At 41.0% G+C, this 15,124-nt stretch overlaps 1 protein-coding gene across 1 annotated transcript in view; it reads right to left on the bottom strand.

Moving 5' to 3' along the window:
- LOC106597376 (cadherin-7) overlaps positions 1–12,191 on the bottom strand; it is a 135,137-nt gene extending 122,946 nt beyond the window's left edge. The window contains exon 1 of the mRNA XM_014188578.2: positions 11,782–12,191. The gene's annotated coding sequence lies outside the window, so the exon portion shown is untranslated. The remainder of the gene's footprint in view (positions 1–11,781) is intronic.
- Positions 12,192–15,124: the final 2,933 nt, after the last annotated feature.

Genomic DNA, 15,124 nt, shown 5'->3' with positions numbered 1-15,124 from the left:
TTTTGGTTCTGACAATTGAGGCCTCAATCCCAGTGCTAGGCACTTGTTACATTTTTTTTATGTTTTAACCCTATTCCAAACCATAACCCTTACCTTAACCCTTACCACCCACTACAATTCAATCAAGATGGAGGCAGGGCAGTTTTGCTGAGCATGTTGTGTCACACTGTTTGTTGTTTGTTTCATGTGTTACAAGTTTTTATTACTTAGCAAAACCGTTAAAGGCTGCGAGAGTTGTCATTACACAACAGGCAAAATCGAATGTCCTACAGGATCAAAGCAATCAGAGTGTTAAATTGACATCTGCTGGTTTCTACACAAGGAGATAAAGCCGGTGTGGTGCCCTCCCTGAAAGCCGAGAGAGAATACATCTGTGCTGTGACTGACGGTCTAGACACGTTGGGCCGACTAGCCTTGGATACTCCTCCACGGTCAGATTCTTTATCTGTATTTCGCCATTCTAGCGGAGTCTTCTGACTCCTCTCTTGCCTTGCTGTGATGTGTGGTGGAAGCCGAAGGGTTGGTATCTGCGCTGTGACATAACGTCTAGATGCGCTGGGCTTCCTAGCCCAGGATACCCCTGCCAGGTGGACTAGCCACCGGTGATTGACCGGTCTACTGGGCCCGCTCTGCCTCACAATGCGGTAGCCTACTGCGAGGCGACTGGGGGCATTGACCAGACCCACACACTGGGTAAAATCCCTGTCAGTACATTCCTGCAACGGCTGTTGAATGCGCTGACCGTTCTAACTAGTGAATTGTTGGTTTCAGTGGTTAAAATTTGTATTTTTGTACAAATGGTTTTAATTGCTGCCTACATGGTTTATGGCTCATTGCATAGTCTAAATGATCAAAAACAATCTCATCTCCCTAACCCAGAGATACCGTTAAACCCTACTTTGACTGATGATATAGCAGCTTTTGTCTTTCAGAGTGATCCGATTGTGTTACCATTTGACTCCTACTGTGACATGCTCATAAAACGTTCTCATCTACAGGGTTTGGTCTGGCTAAAAACTGTGTTTGTTCTATCAGATGACTATAGTTTGGATTATTTTAAATAATCTATGGGCAGAGAGATTTTAGGAAGAAATAAATCAAGGTGTTTTATTATTCTTCTGCTTTTGGTGTCAGGAAACATTCACCCAAACCCAGGCCCATTGGCTATGGATCAGGAAACATTCACCCAAACCCAGGCCCATTGGCTATGGATCAGGAAACATTCACCCAAACCCAGGCCCATTGGCTATGGATCAGGAAACATTCACCCAAACCCAGACCCATTGGCTATGGGTCAGGAAACATTCAACCAAACCCAGGCCCATTGGCTATGGATCAGGAAACATTCACCCAAACCCAGGCCCATTGGCTATGGATCAGGAAACATTCACCCAAACCCAGACCCATTGGCTATGGGTCAGGAAACATTCACCCAAACCCAGGCCCATTGGCTATGGATCAGGAAGCATTCACCCAAAGCCAGGCCCATTGGCTATGGATCAGGAAGCATTCACCCAAACCCAGACCCATTGGCTATGGATGAACTTCCCACTCCAAATGATTTTATAACTAGATCAGGGTTGGGACTGATGCATATTAATGTGAGGAGTTTAATGCCGAAATTGGACATGATAAAAGTCTGGGTTCACACTGCTGACCCAGATGTCTTAGTACTGTCCGAGACATGGGTTAAGAAATATGTTCTAAATCAGTCTATAGGCTTGGATGGTTATAATGTTTAACAATGTGACCGACAAAGTAGAGGTATAGCCATCTATATTAAAGACATATATATATGGTTACCGAACTAAGGTCTTTATCTAATGAGTTTTTAGCATTGAAGTTGCAGTTATCGAAAGCTGTGAACTTAGATTTGATAGGACGTTATAGACCTCCATCTGCAAAAGTAGAATCCCAGGATTCTCTGGCTGAATTGATGTGTGGTTGGGGGATAAATGAAATGGTCCTTATGGGCGATTTAAACTGGAATCTCACAACTCTGAGGGCATAAGAGGACTGTGCATTACATTCAATTCTACTAAAATGATAAATACAGTCACGAGAATCATTGATGTTATTCTAACAAACAATCCGCATAAATACTTGGGCCGTTGGTATTTTTGCTAATGATTTTTAAGTGATCATTGAAACTGCATTGCTGGTTAAGGGCTTGTAAGGAAGCATTTCACGGTAAGGTCTACACCTGTAGTATTCAGCGCATGTGACAAATAAAATTTGATTTGCATTAGAGACACCAAAATCCCCAAAGTGCCCTCTCGGTTCATAGTCAAACGAAAATTTTAGGCAGTTCTGTGAGCAGACAAACCTGCATGAACTTTATGCATGCAACTAGGATAGGATTGCACTTATTCAAGATATCGAAGAGGCATTCTCCTATTTTGATTCTATGTTTTCTACTATCTGTGATAAACACGCCCCTCTCAAAAAGTACCGGGTAAGCGGTAGAGACAATCCCTGGTTTACAGGGGAATTATCTGATTTGATCCATAAACGAAATACACAATGGGCCAAAGCCAGAAAGGGTAATTCCCAGACTGAATGGTAGTTAATCAGAGCACTGAGAAATAAGTGCACCTTGTTAATAAGGAAATGAAAATCTTGCTTCTATTACGAATCCACCAAGGCAAACCTTAATAACCCGACGAAATTATGGAAAACCATTAAATCCATGAATGCTAACACGAACTCCTCTGGTCTTCCGCTGAAATTGACCTCAAATTCAATGGATGTGACTGACTATAATAAACTGCTTGACATGTTTAATGAGCATTTCGCTAAAGCTGGGCATTTATTTGATAATGAACTCCTTCCTAAAATCTCTAATGAGGCTGTGAATGAAATTGCCACATGCCGGCCTATGATTCATCCATTTAATTTTACCGAGATTGAGCTTTCAGAAGCTGTAAAGGAACTAAAATCTATTGATATTTAAGAAAGCAGCTGGCCCGGATGAATTAAACCCATTTAAAAAAAAAAAATTGGTGCAGAGTTGCTGCCCCTCTCACTCATATATTAAATTCTTTCATTGGCAAGTAATACCACTCCAAAAGTCTGAAAAGCAGCCTATGTTGCACCTTTACATAAAGGTGGAGATCCGTCCCAGTTGGATAACTGTCATCCCATATCTAAACTGTCTGCACTGGCAAAAGTTTTGGAAAACCTTGTGAACTCACAGTTGAAAGACTTTCTTTATAATAGCTCAGTTTTATCTCAATTCCAGTCGGGTTTTAGAACCAAGCACAGTACAGTTACTGCTGTAAGTAAGGTTGTAGGTGATATTCTAGATGATCAGGACAAGAAAAATCACTGTGTTTCACTTTTTATTGACTTATCGAAGGCCTTGGACACTGTTGACCATGCCCTGCTGTTGTATAGACTAAAAAAGGTTGGTTTAAGTGTTGATGGATTGGTTCCAAAACTATCTTTCTGACAGAACACAGTGTGTAGCTAAGGACGGTATGGAACTTAGTGGTTAGAGTGTTGGACTAGTATCTGAAAGGCTGCAAGATCGAATCCCCGAGCTGACAAGGTAAAAACCTGTCATTCTGCCCCTAAACAAGACACTGTTCCTAGGCCATCATTGAAAATAAGAATGTGTTCTTTACTGACTTGCCTAGTTAAATAAAGGTAACAAAAAAAACATTTATTCTGAGTTTCGAAAGCTTACAAAAAGAGTTCCCCAGGGCTCAATTTTAGGTCCGATCCTTTTTACACTGTATATAAATTATATAGGGAAGACGGTTGACTCTGCAAATCTCTATCTGTATACTGAAGACACAATTATTTATTCTAGCGCATCTAGTACTGAGAAGGCTTTTCAGGACTTACAGTTGACCTTTGATGTTATTCAAAAGCACATTTTCCAATTGAAACATGTGCTTAATGAAAGGAAAACAAAGTTAATGGTGTTCTCTTCCCTGAAAGTAAACAGATGTAGTCACTATACCGATTTTAACTATAACAGGCCAGCAAATTGATAGGGTCACCTTCTATAAGTATGTTGGGATTTGGTTAGAAGAAAAGTTTAAATTTAAACTCACATTGATAACTTGACCAAGAAACGGAAGTTGAAATTGGGTTTCCATTTCAGGAACAAATCTTGCTTTTCAGTGTTAGTCAGAAAAGATCTTGTTCAAAGCAATTTTTTTATGATGATATTTTGGTGATATTGTCTATACGCAGGCCTCAGCAAGTATCTTGAAAACTCTGGACACAGTGCATCATGGTGCTTTAAGACTCATTACCAACGCTAGATTACTTACCCATCACTGTGATCTGTATGCTATGGTGTAATGGACCTGTCTCTCCACCAGGAGGCTAAAGCACTGGTACACTTTGATGGGACAACTCCCTTTGTGTCTCTGTTTCTTACTGACCAGATCAGTCACTTTTCGTTCACAGTCGCTGCTGTCCCTAAGGCTAGAACTGAGATGGGGAAACAATCTGTTTCCCATAATGCCCCTTCATCCTGGAACATGCTTCAGAAGATTTTAAAGTTAGGGGAGTTAGTGTCCTTGCCTGTTTTAAAGACTCTGATCGACAACACTGTTTGTTATAACTGTAGTTGTTTCTAATCTTTAATTGTGTCTTTTGTGTGTATTTTGTATTTTTCTGTAATGTTTTATGGACATGCTGCTATTTCCATGTTTTGCCTTCTTGCCAGGTCGCCCTCGCAAAAGAGGTTTTTAACCTCAATGGATTTTACCTGGTTAAATAAAAAATAAAAATAACCCTTACCATAACCAGTTTTATACATGGTTCACTAAGAAATGACTGAATTCTTACGTGAGTTGGTTACAGGGTGTGGTTGATGTGCGTGTAGTGTGTGTGTGTTCGCAGGTGGGAAGAGTTAGACAAATTGTTTAGCCAATTAGCCTATCAGCCGGTTGAAGCTATCTGAAGTCAAGCACATCTCTGGGTATAGTAAGGGACTATCAATAAATTACACAATGCAAATGGGACAATATTTTCATGTTGCACATCTTTTAGTTCTCTTGTTAAATGCTTTCAATATTTGTATATGAATTTCTTCAGTTTATAGTTGGTTTGAGGTTTTTAAGTCATTGAAATTTTGAGCTACTGTTCTTTTAAAATATTTTCCCATGCACATTGTATAATTTACTGATGGTCTCTAAGTAGCCCCATATGGATATTGAATGTTAAACCAAATTGACCATGGGCATATCAATTGGGTCGTGTACTGGCGTGCTCCGAATTGATGATTACTTGGGTGCTGCCAGCTGTGGCCATGTGGGCAGGATTCAAATAATCCAAACCCATGGAAAACTGTTATGTTACCTTTCATTCTGTTACATACCATTCTTTCCTGTCATCTCAAAAATCTCAGTTTTGGACCAGATTGACTTTATGAACAAAATTATCCTATTTACACTTTGTAGTAAATGTTTACTCTACGTGAAATGTTTCTGACTCCTATCAATGCCACAAAGGACATTTTTAAAACGAGACGATGCTTTTTAGGAGCAGTCGCTCTTTAACCAGTCAGAACACTTACCTGGACAAAAGGAACACCTATGTGAGAATGCTATTCATTGACTACAGCTCCGCATTCAACACCATAGTGCCCTCAAAGCTCATCAGTAAGCTAAGGACCCTGGGACTAAACACCTCCCTCTGTAACTGGATCCTGGACTTCCTGACGGGCCACCCCCAGGTGGTAAGGGTAGGTAACAACACACCCACCACGCTGATCCTCAACACGGGTGCCCCTCAGGGGTGCGTGCTCAGTCCCCTCCTATACTCCCGGTTCACTCCTGACTGCATGGCCAGGCACGACTCCAACACCATCATTAAGTTTGCCGACATCAACCTCTCCCTCAACGTGATCAAGACAAAGGTGATGATTGTGGACTCCAGTAAAAGGAGGACCGAGCACGCCCCCATTCTCATCGACGGGGCTGTAGTGGAGCAGGATGAGAGGTTCCTTGGTGTCCACAACACCAACAAACTATCATGGTCCAAACACACCAAGACAGTCGTGAAGAGGGCACAACAAAGCCTATTCCCCCCCAGGAGACTGAAAAGATTTGGAATGGGTCCTCAGATCCTCAAAAAGTTCTACAGCTGCACCATCGAGAGCATCCTGACTGGTTGTATCACTGCCTGGGATGGCAACTACTCGGCCTCCGACCGCAAGGCACTACAAAGGGTAGTGCGTACGGCCCCAGTACATCACTGGGGCCAAGCTTCCTGCCATCCAGGACCTCTATACCAGGCGGTGTCAAAGGAAGGCCCTAAAAATTGTCAAAGACTCCAGCCACCTTAGTTATAGACTGTTCTCTCTGCTACCAATTGGCAAGCGGTACCGGAGCTCCAAGTCTAGGCCCAACAAGGTATTCCTAGACTAGTGCTGGGATTCAGTTTGGTCGCGCTTTGTCGGCTATGCACCATTTAATAAATGTTATTTCCGATTGAGGCGATATATGCAGCTTTTACCATGAACGTGGTGTCTGCGAACGCGGAAACAGTGCCTATAAAAAGCAGACAAAGCGTGATCGGATTGAATCCCAGTCCTATGGGCCCTGGTCTAAAGTAGAGCACTATATAGCGAATAGGGTGCGATTTGGGATGCAACCTAGCAGTACGTTTATCTTTTATTCAGCAGCTGGGTCTCACTAGACCCCTCCCAAACATTTGCCAACGAGTGTCCAACCCCCCCCCCATCAGACCCAAACACACACACACACACACACACACACACACACACACACACACACACACACACACACACACACACACACACACACACACACACACAATAATCCTCTCTCCTCCCTGATATGTACACAGTGCACACCAGGGCACCATGGGTCCTCCAGGCCAAGATCCCTGCCTCACTCTCACAGGGCAAATTGTTCTATAGCTCAAAGCAGACTTGCCAACCCTTTTCTCTCTCTCTCTCTCTGTGTGTGTGTGTGTGTGTGTGTGTGTATGTTTCTCTCCCCCGTTTCCCCTTTCTCTCTCCCCCACTTATTTTTCATCCCTGTCCGGAAATATGCCCTCTGTCGGTATTGGCACTGCACGACGGACACAGTTTTTCTGCGGCTCGCCCAAATGGACTGAGACAGGATGATGAAGTCTCATTAGACTCTCGTGCCATCTGACATGAGTTGCACAGGCGGCAAGCGTGCGCTCCCCGCCGTGACTAGTAACTGTAAAATCCACAGAGCCAGAGGAGAGCGCACTTAAACAGTGTGCAATTTGAGCGCTTGCACCGTCACCATCCCTCCACATCAACCCCTCCTTCCCCTCTCCCACTACTGTACCGTAGCTCCCCTTCTTCTCTATCTCTCCTCAACTCATTCGCTAGAGAAAGAGAGCTGCCTCGAAGCGACGTGCAAACACAGGCTTCTAGAGCACATGCCCCCTGCTGTGGGAACGACCCCAGTCTCCGCTGGGGACAGAACGCTCAAACGCAGAGAGTGCCCGCCGCTCCTGGCATCTGGACATCAAGCACAGCGCGGGCAGTGACTAGTAACATATGGCCTCATTATTATCGCCAGCCGACTCAATTTGCAGCTCTTTATTGTGGTACAGAGAGACTGAGGCAGAAGTTAACATGCATGTGGTTGAGAAACAGTTTGGAGACATAGGCAGGATGATGCAAACCCGAAACCGCCCTAACCCATTAATTAACCTATTTTGGATCGACTCTTACAAAAGCTTTAATAAATATATATCAAACCATCTCTCAAAAATAATGACAACATAAAACATCACCCCATCACCTTCAAGCTTTTTCTGAGGGGCATTATTAACCAACACCATAAATATAACCTAGTGTTTTTGCACTTTCGGTATGCTGCTAGCCACTTGATGTGCTTCTTATTTAACACATTAACTAATCAAAGCACACCCAAAAGAATCATAGGCTACATGCCAGCACAGAGGTAAGTTATTAAAAACAACATAGAAATGGTGAGCCTGTTGATTTATTTCCAGGAGCAACGTGATTCTACTTGTTTATTTATCATAGGCCTATATCTTTTCTGCAAGACATCCCGTACTAAAAAAGATTGCAGTCAGTGTGCAATATAACTGCAGTAGGCTGAAAATACTGCGTCCAAAATAACACCGTTTTTTTTTTTTTTTACTGCAGAAATGTTGCAGTGTAACTGCAGTTACAGTGCAGTATAACTAGTACACTGCAATCACTTGGTCCAAAATACCACAGTTGACTGCAGTTACTGCACTTTTACTGCAGTTTCAAAACTGCAATCTTTTTTTGTAAGGAATAAGGACACACACACACACACACACACACACACACACACACACCGTATTAGCATCTCTACTAGGACGTTAGGTCGGTATAGGGACATAATCAACATGTGAAGCAGTGCCTCCGCCGTGATCGCTTATCATGTCCCTACCGCCGGGCAAAAACAAGGTCTACACCATCATCCTCAATCATGTCTTGTTGTTCAAGCTCAGCCCGAATAATAAACAGGTGTGCACAGTAGCGTCAATACATAACCTTATAGGCCAACGTTAACAAAGAAATAAAACAACAACAATCTGTTTAGAAAGAAACACCTTTAAGATACATTGCAGTCTAATATATTTTCGTAAAAAAATATTGTCTTAAATTGTTAAAGAAAGATATATTTTGATTCAACTTCTTAGACATCTCAATTTGTTGGCATACATAATATATTGTAAATTTAATATATGTTCTTCAAAACATAAAATGTTGACTTTGCGTTCCCGCCCAAAAATGTTACAATCAGATGACTTAAATCGAATAACCATGGGATATAGGCCTATAGCTCACATGTTGCTACAGCAAGGGACGTTGAACTTTCAGCATGCTACCACGGACAGTATGGAGGTTCTAGTCTAGACCGCCCGACTGAATTGTTTTTTTTTAAACTCTCCAAATGGTTAAATGAGTGAGAAACAAGATTTGAGTGGGCAACATATCATATTATCTTAAATTGAAATGTAGAATTATTTTGCAATAAAATTATTTTATGTTGCGCTAATTTCACTAATGTAAACAGTTAGTCTTACTACCTTAAACAAGCTTGCAATTTCACCACACACAATTGAGTGGAATTACACATCCTTTTGCTTTAAACTGACAAATATCTTTGGTTTGGTACCATTGGTTTTATCATACACCCCTGTCCATCGTAGGACTAACATGCTGACCAAACCGGCCGCGTTGAGTGAGGGAGCCGTTGCAAAATAAATGTACACATACACACTTGGATGTTAGAAAGATGAACAAGTTCCACACTCCAGTCCAGGTGGTGGCGGTAATGCATCCTAAAGTAGGTTTCCAACCGCCATTTAAAATCGGCAAAGAAGAAACATTTACGAGGCGAGATTTTATCAAAGAAAACTAACTAAAAACTAACTAGGTTTCCCCTGTCATTTGTGGATGAATTGTTGTAGTAGAGAACACAGGATTCTGTGTGACTCAAAAATGGGTCAAACATTCTACAAAGATCCAGTAAAAAGGACCATATTAATTTCAGGTGAAATAACAACCCAATGTTTATCTCCCAGGACAAATTTGCTAGCAACAGCAAGCTAGCTAAATGTCCATGACCATATGCATTTCAGGTGAACTTAACAACCCAATGTTTATCTCCCAGGACAAATTAGCTAGCAACAGCAAGCTAGCTAAATGTCCATGACCATACGCATTTCAGGTAACTTAACAACCCAATGTTTATCTCCCAGGACAAATTAGCTAGCAACTGCAAGCTAGCTAAATGTCCATGAATGTTTCATGTGTGTTTCAACCTGTCCCCAAATGAATATAGTTCGTTCACAGTTGCTTTTGGTATTTTAACCTGTGTGTCAGGAATGTGTCTGGTGAGCTGTAGATAAAATCAACTTGAGCACGGTGGCACGCACTCGGACGCACGCCTGGAGCCGGTTTGGTCAACATGGTCGTTTATTATTTTTATTATCATTTATAAATTTGAACCTTTATTTAACTAGGCAAGAACAAATTCTTAATTACAATGACGGCCTACACTAGCCTAACCTGGAAGATGCTGGGCCAATTGTGCGCCGCCCCTATGGAAGAAAGCAGTTGTCATTTTCAAATTCGAACAGCACAAATAATTCAGAGCACTCTCTGCATAAAAGTTGCTGGTCACAAACAAATACACAGATTTGACAGTCAGCTATGAAAAAGGCAACCTATGTCACTATGTAGAACTACCTGTGAGGTGATGATTCTTTGAAATTATCCAGGCAAAAAAGTGTTGTGTTTCCTATTTTGTATTGGCCATCTATCATCTAATCGACAGATATTTGTAGTTTACCCAAGTTTTTTTGTGGTTTGTAGCCTAGCGGTTACGAGCGTTGGGCCAGTAACCAAAAGGTCGCTGGTTTGTATCTCCGACATGACTAGTTAAAAAAATCTGCCAATATGCCCTTGAGCAAGGCACTTAAGCACTTAACCCTGATTGCGAGTGTAAATCGCCCTGGATAAGAATGTCTGTGGAATGTATGTCTTTTAGAAGAGAGCAAATGGTACATCTGGCTGCTGTTATTGTCCCAGTTTCATTGATTTTAATACAATATCGACGTGAGTGATTCATTTGCACATGCTACTGACTACAGTAGAACAAGCTAATTAATAGGAGGCTTGGCAAATGTTGGTGCTGTGCAGTTTATAATCTAGGTACTAATTTAGCAAAATACAAGTAATCTGAAAACAAATAATCAAAATATCACGACCTATTTCAGCATATTGATTATGAATTTATACATTAAAACCAGTTTCTTGACACTAAACTGTAAATCAAAAATCCATGACAACAGGAAGCAGCAACAGTATAATTTTCAACTTATGTTTTAGGAATATAAATGATACTTATAACAATATATTTTTAAACAGGATTCTACTTAAATCAGGTAAACACTACCGAATAAGCCCCAAAACGTGCAATTATTGCTATATTTTTATGAGATAAGTGAAATCGTGAAAATACGTTTGCATTGCCTACTAAACTATTGGCTACTACCATCCACGACGCCACGCAGTGGACAAAAGAGGCCTGGAGGGCCAGTTCCGTTGTTCAGACCGCACTATCATTGACTCGACTGATGAACGATGCAAGAGACGTTGGATACCGAGAGATACTGTGTAATTTCATATCGGCAAGAGTTAACCTTCGCCAATTATCTGACATATGTCTGCCTATATTTATTATGAAACCCAAAGTGTCACTCAAAAGTGTACCGATAAAGGTAGCCTAGATACATTTTCAGTTTAAGCATTATTAATGATAGTTCCCATTCGTCCAAAAAGTAATGTTAAATAGTAACTCGGTTAATATACATCCAAGTTTAAACCAATACAACATTGACATGAGTCGCAGTTTAAACCGTACCCATAATTATACAGCTTTATGTTATACAGAATGCTAATTCATGAATCAACGATGTTTTTAAAAAAAAATCATTAGAGGCCTCACTATCATATAAAAATATAAATCCCATGTAACAAACATCACTGTCAGTTTACACACCTTTATAGAGAAATAGGCTAGGCAAAATAGATATTTTCGGATTTGAAAATATTCCAATTTGTTTTATTCTTCCAGATTTATTGAGGGCAATTTCTGCTGAGAAAATATACATATGCAGTCCGAGTTTTGAAGAAACACATTTTTTTTAGTGCATACGGAACATTTGTGTTAAAGAAATTCACTAGAATTTAAAATCACACCCTTGGACAGGTAATTAACATAGAAAGTGAATAGCGGTTCATACCTTTTCCTCTCTGGAACGCACTCAAAAGGAACCCGCAATCACATAGCCAATGCTCCAAAAACCAATCCAACACATTGTAAAGGCACTGCCACAGTTGAAGTGTTGAGAAAGCCGCGCTGTAACATCTTATAAACCTCCCCTTACCACTACTTGTCGTTTGATGTCTCTCTCTCTCTCTCGCTCTCTCTCGCTCTCTCTCTCTCTCTCTCTCTCTCTCTCTCTCTCAGTCCGGACGATGCCACTGCCACAGACAGCGGCGCGTTCAACGTGATTGCAATAACTGTGCTGCTCAGCTCCCTAGCTCCAACTACGTGTTGTCGCTACAATGATCTCCATTGAGAAGTCACAGCTGCAGCGAGAAGCAGACCGAGACGATTCCGCATACTGGGGGGGAAAAGTTGGAGAAAAATCTAACTGCCGGTCGTGAAACAATGTCCTGAAGCTTGCTTCAAATGGCATCTTATAGACCTAGTGGAATTGGAGGCAGTCAAGCGCATGGCTCTAGGCTACTTTTCCTGGCTCAACAATATTATTGGCATACGTTAATATAGCCATTCTTATTTTAACAATGATTTTGAATTAGAATGAATATCTGTAGGATAGTAGGCTTGAACTTGGCTAATTACCACTAAATACTGGTGTGCTCTCACAATGCTCTTGTGTAAAATGAAAATAGATTGACTGCTCGTGTGTTAATTATTGTCACTCAAAAACATGTCTTGCAGACAAGGCATGAGGATGAAATTGACATAGTCACACTCTTTCTAAAGATGAACAAAAATACTCAAATAAATAATTGAAATACTGAGCTATATTGTATGCAACATTATATTATACTAATACAGAGAAAAATATTTTGTTTAACAAGTAATAAAAAATAAAAAATAAATCTAAAATAGATAGCTTTCAAAATTATTGGCACACCTGTTTTCAATACTTTGTGCATCCTTCCTTTGTAAGGATAACAACACTTAACCTTTTTCTAAAATGTTTTATGAGATTGGAGCACACATTGGGAGGGATCTTAGATCATTCCTCCATACAGAATCTTTCCAGATCCTTCCTTCGTGATATCCTTCGGTCTGCGCCTTTTTTTCAATTCAAACCAATATGTTTTCAATGCAGTTCTTTGTAGATTTGTGTGTGGGCTTGTGGTCATTGTCTCTCTGAAAGATCCACTTGTGGCCAAGTTTCAGCCTCTTGGCAGAGGCAACCAGGTTTTGGGCTAAAATGTCCTGGTACTTGGTAGCAAAATAGCCCCATAACATCAAAGATCTGCCATCATATTTTACATTAGGTACAGTTGCATGTATTCATGGAAGTCAGGCTTCCCCAAATATTTGACCAATAAAAAAATAAAAAATACAAATGATAAAATCATTTCTTTCATCTTCCTGTGTTTTCATAATTTCCCTTCAATTCGCAAGTGGCTGAATCTCACGGGAGAAATCATCCGAGTGGGGGAAACAGCGCCCCTCTGTCTCTGTATGTGTAGCCCGTGTATCTGATGCTGTCTGGACCAGAAGAGTATGACATGTTGCCGCCAATCAAATCATATCCAACGCAAAACGTAATTGTCTGGAAAAACGTGTCAGTTTCTGGTCTGTTTGTGTTGATTTCCTGCGTTAGCTAGCTTGCTAAATCGGTCCTTTCATAAGACATGAATGGAGATTTGGACTGGTGGTTTTGACTTAATTCTCGCTACAGGCAAATTATTATGATGGTGATTCTGATCTCACCATAAATGAATATATTGTTCCATTGGCCTGTGATGATTGAAGTTCAATATGTAGCTTAGCTGTAAATAGCTAGCTAACATAGCTGGTTCATTGTTTCCCATGCGAGTAAGTCAGGCTAGTAAGCATTTTAGCTAGGTAGCCTAGGACAACAAAAACTAAAAGCGTACTGTATGACAGAGCCATAGACCGGTTTGCCAACATGAAAGAAAGGAGGATGGCATTGGAGACTCCAAGTAAGGTGAGTCCCACATTTTAGTTTTTACTTGCACACACTCACACACACACACACACACACGCACACACACAGTCTTGTACAGCTAACCTTGTGGGGACATACAATTCAGTCCCATTCAAAATCCTATTTTCCCTAACCCCTAACCTGTACTCTTACCCTAATCCTAACCTTAACCCGAAAATGTATCCTTAACCCTAAACTTAACTTCAGACTCTAAGCCTTATTGACGTCATTCTAACACTAATTCTAACCTTAAATGCAGCAGACACATTTCAACTGACTAGGTATCTCAATGGTGTGGATGTGTTTAACTATTCTTGTGGGGACCAGAAGTCCCATAAGAATAGCAAACAAACAATTTGACCAACTTTAGAACTTTTGTTAGTCCCCATGTAGTCAAATAGCTATTTCTCTCTGAATCAGAGAGGTACTGGTGCTGCCTTAATCAACATCCACAGCACCCAGGGAACAGTGGGTTAACTGCCTTGCTCAGAAGGACAGATTTTTACCTTGTCAACTCAGGGATTTGATCCAGGAACCTTCTGGTTACTGGCCTAACACTCTAACCACTAGGCTACCGACAGCCACATGATATTTGACAACATTGATTGGACTAAATAGTTTAAGTTTTGTTTTCACTGGTATTATAGCCTTGTTGATTGATGGATGGATGATGGATGATGTTTAAACGTTGAAGTTTTAAATGGTGCTGGAATAGTGGAAGCAGGGCTCCTGTTGTCTCTGTGCTGACTTGAGGTTAACTCTGTGGTTCTAAATCACTAGTTGTTAAGTGAACTGAAGAAAACATGAACTTGCTTGAACATGCTGTAGGTCATGTAACTGTTTGTTAATAATTGCTGTGTATTCTTCACCAGACAGATTTTATTCTCCGGGTTTGTGATGAAACAAACGTGTAATTGATTTTATTTCTGCCACTGTGTGAATGTTGTCTTTTTGTATATCACGGTGGTTTATGAACTAATGGGTTATAGAGCAAACAATGCAATTATCACAACATACTATAGGTTGTATCTGGCTACTCAGACTATTTGCATTGCCCCCCCACCCCCCCACACCTCTGGAAAGCTGCTGCTACTCTCTGTTATTATCTATGCATACTCACTTTAATAACTCTACCTACATGTACATATATTACCTCAATTACCTCAACACCGGTGCCCCTGCACATTGACTCTGTACCGGTACCCCCCTGTATACAGCCTACACATTGACTCTGTACCGGTACACACTGTATATAGCCTCCACATTGACTCGGTACCCCCTGTATATAGCCTCCACATTGACTCTGTACCGGTACCCCCTGTATATAGCCTCCACATTGACTCTGTACCGGTACCCCCTGTATATA

This window comes from Salmo salar, chromosome ssa03 (genome assembly GCF_905237065.1).
Source record: "Salmo salar chromosome ssa03, Ssal_v3.1, whole genome shotgun sequence".
Lineage (NCBI taxonomy): Eukaryota > Metazoa > Chordata > Actinopteri > Salmoniformes > Salmonidae > Salmo > Salmo salar.
Note: the sequence above shows the minus strand (reverse complement) of the source record. Positions and strands in the feature narration are given on the sequence as shown.